Genomic DNA, 3967 nt, shown 5'->3' with positions numbered 1-3967 from the left:
GGCTTCCTGCGAAACCATATTCATATATATACACATAAAAAGTGAAGACAAGTTTTTTTTGTTTTGTTTTGTTATTCCACACACACACACACACACACATACATACGCAAACACACACACACACACACACACACACACACACACACACACACACATATACATACATATAGATAGATAGATATACATAGATATATATGAATATATACATATATATATGAATATATAAATTAATATGAATATATATATTATATATAAATACATTATATTAATATAAATATATATATGTGTGTGTGTGTGGGGGGGGGGGGGGGTGATATATATGATATATTCTAAATATATCATATACGCATATTTATATCATAAATCACACAAGCATATATGTATATATACACATAATATGTGTATCCATGTGTATGTATGTATATATGTATATATATATATACATATACTTATGTATGTGGATATATATGTACATATATATTTATATACATATACATATACGTACATACATTTACATATACATACATATATAGATACACATATATTTATATAAATGTGTATATGTTTTTGTATGTATATATATACATAAACATATAAACACACATTTCACACGTGTTGCCTTTGCAATATAAGAATCGGAATGTTGGGTAAACAAACAAAAAAGTAAAGTTCTCAAATACTTGAACTATGGAGATACCGTCAACATCTACGTATCAGATGGACTGAACTGGTCGTATATAAAACTGAACAAAGCTTCTAAATGTTATCAATAACCGCAAACGCCTAACAGGCATGATGTAAGAAGGGAAAAAGAAAAAAAAAAACGTGTCATATATATATGTATATATATATACATATTTGATTAATAGCAAGCCTCTATGCTGGTACTAAAAGTGCATAATGTAGGTGGGAACCTGTCTTAATTCCTTCATTTCACCAGCAATTTTAAACTCTTCAACTGGATTATAGGAAGAGCTACAATACAAAATGTGGAAAATACCAAGGTCATCGACCTTGACTTTGCCAAAGATTTGTGTGTATGTATAAATATATATGTATATATATGTAGGTATATGTATACGTATGTATATGTGTATATATACATATATATATTATATACATATATATACATATTCTATAATGTATATATATATATACATATACATATAAATTTAGTGTGGCATGTTGTGGTTTATTACTGGTTCCCCGGTTCATACTGGTCAGGAAGGGTTGTTAAATGTCTATATCAATGTGATATTGCATTAGTCCATATTTTGTATATATATATGTATATGTATGTGTATATATATTACACACACACACACACACACACACACACACACACACACACACACACACACATATATATATATACACACACCTCAGGACATCTGACATTGGTTCCGAATTTCTATACCAATTTTCACCGAGCGCCTAATGGGAGTGTGTAAAACCTCGCTATTATTACTCAGGTATAAGTAGAAAGGTAATGTCTATGGAGGTAGTTAGATCCTAGTTGCACACTCCTTTTAGTTGGTCGTGTGACATACTTGGATTAGTACTGGCTCTCTGGTTTCATTTCCGTAGTGACCTAGGTTCGAATCTTAGTCAGAGTTATGTATCTATATCAATGCGTTATTGCATTATTCCATCTTTCATATATATATATATATATATATATATATATATATATATACATATGTACACATGTACATATGTGTGTGTGTGTGTGTGTGTGTGTGTGTGTGTGTGTGCGTGTGTGTGTGTGCGTGTGCGTACATGTATATATGTATATGCTATATATGTGTGTGTTTATGTATATACATACATATATATATATATATATATATATATATATATATATTTTTTTTACACAATCATTTATTGCACTGCAGGACCTAGACCTATCTCATTTCACTATTTAGAGGTTATATGGCAGTGTCTCCCTTGCCTGATTGGATGCCCTTCCTAATCAACCGCAGTTTCGTCGTGCTAACACTTGTGCCGCGGCGGTGACTTCCCTTACGACACCTGCGTTTGACTTCTCAAGGCGATATGTCGTTTTTCTCGGGGTTGAGATAGCAGTCAGAACGCAGGCATATTTTACGACCGCCGCGACGGGATATTGAACTCGGGACCACGAGGGTCGGAGTCCAGTGCGTGTATATATACGTATACATATATACGTATATGTATATACACATGTTATATGTATGTATATATACATATACATTATATATATATATATATATATATATATATATATATATATATACATACATATATATGCATATGTATGCACACATAAACACACACACATATTTATATATAAATATATTTATATATATATATATACACACACATGCACGCAAACATATAGATACATATGTTTCATATATATATATATATATATATATATATATATATATACATATATACACATATATATACATATATACATATATATATGTTCACACACACACCTATTTGTATTTATTTGTATTTATATATATATATATATATATATGTACACACACACACACACACATAGGCTTATGTGTGTATGTGTGGCAGAGGTTACCACATCTCACTGTATAGCTACCGCCCGCCTCATGCTGGGCAGCCTTCAGGCAGTAAGGTGCTGTCCTGCTACAGCATGACTGCTGCATGGTGCTTAGAGTCATTGACTTCGACAAGCAAGCCGTAAATTGTCGCATCTGGTAATGCAAGGTGGAACATCAGGACCCTGCGTCATGGACTTACTGACGTCCTTCAGCAGATCAGTGTTGCACGCCGTTATAAACAGAGAGCTAGCAAGACTAAACATTGATATTGCTTGCCTCCAGGAGACCCGCCTGACTACATTTGCTTCTGGCAGAGTCTGTCACAAGAAGTTTGACGTTGGTTTTGCTATAAAAAAAAAACTCACTCAATCCAATGAGGCTCCAACACCAACATCATCAGTTAACCTCATCATTGCTTATGGTCCAACACTTCGTTCCACCTAAGAGGTTCAAGGTCGCTTCTATGAATTACTGGATGAAAAAATCTCTAGAATTAGTTGTTCCAAACGGCTACATTTTTAAACAATTTAAATGAGAAAATGGAGAATCTTCAAAATGTCAACTAAAACAATGTTACGACAAAGTGGTCCCAATTATGTGACTCCATCTACACTTCAGCAGTCACAGCGTTCAGCAAAAAAGAACAATGCAATATAGACTGGTACGAAGAACATTGTATAGAAATGCAGTCATTTACTGTAGCCAGGAGGAATGCATTACTAGCTTACAAGTAGAATCCCTGCTCCAGCAGGTTTTTTGTTATGCTCATAACAAGTTCCAACATACTGCTCGTCGATGTCCAAATGACTGCTGGCTGAAACTATGCAGCAAGATCCAAACAGCAGCTATCATCAGAAATGCTAGAGGTATGTATGAAGGCATCAAAATTGCTAGGGCCCTTCAACCACCAAGATAGCACTGCTCAAATCTAAATCAGGCGAAGCCATTACAGATCAGAGCAAACAGATCGATGGGTAGCATACTACCTAGAACTATATGCTACACAAAACATAGTATCTGATGTTACCCTGTACTACTGGTTATGGTAGAATTAGACACCACACCTACAATAGAAGAGCTGAGCAAAGCTTTTGATCTATTGCTCCTGTAGAAAGGCCCCAGGGAAAGACAGTATTCCCCCTGAAGTCCCGATATGTGTTAAACAATCATTACTGAAGCACCTACACGAGCTCCTATGCCTTTACTGGGAAAGCTGTCTCATCCCACATGATGCTAACATCATAACCCTTTATAAGAATAAAGGCAACCGTAGCAATTGTAACAACTATTACAAAGCATAGTTGGCAAGGTGTTCACTCGTGTCATCTTGGTGTTTCATCAGAGTCTTGCAGCCAGAGTATACCCAGAGTCACAGTGTGGTTTCAGAGTTGTCCGTTCGTTAT

The 3967-nt window shown here is 34.6% G+C and overlaps 1 protein-coding gene across 6 annotated transcripts in view; it reads right to left on the bottom strand.

Moving 5' to 3' along the window:
- LOC125029734 (Down syndrome cell adhesion molecule-like protein Dscam2) overlaps position 1 on the bottom strand; it is a 349890-nt gene extending 349889 nt beyond the window's left edge. For all 6 annotated transcript variants that reach the window (XR_007115219.1, XM_047619839.1, XM_047619841.1 and 3 more), the window contains exon 1: position 1. This exon is cut by the window's left edge and continues 146 nt beyond it. The gene's annotated coding sequence lies outside the window, so the exon portion shown is untranslated.
- Positions 2–3967: the final 3966 nt, after the last annotated feature.

This window comes from Penaeus chinensis, chromosome 10, assembly GCF_019202785.1.
Source record: "Penaeus chinensis breed Huanghai No. 1 chromosome 10, ASM1920278v2, whole genome shotgun sequence".
In the NCBI taxonomy this organism is placed as follows: domain Eukaryota; kingdom Metazoa; phylum Arthropoda; class Malacostraca; order Decapoda; family Penaeidae; genus Penaeus; species Penaeus chinensis.
Note: the sequence above shows the minus strand (reverse complement) of the source record. Positions and strands in the feature narration are given on the sequence as shown.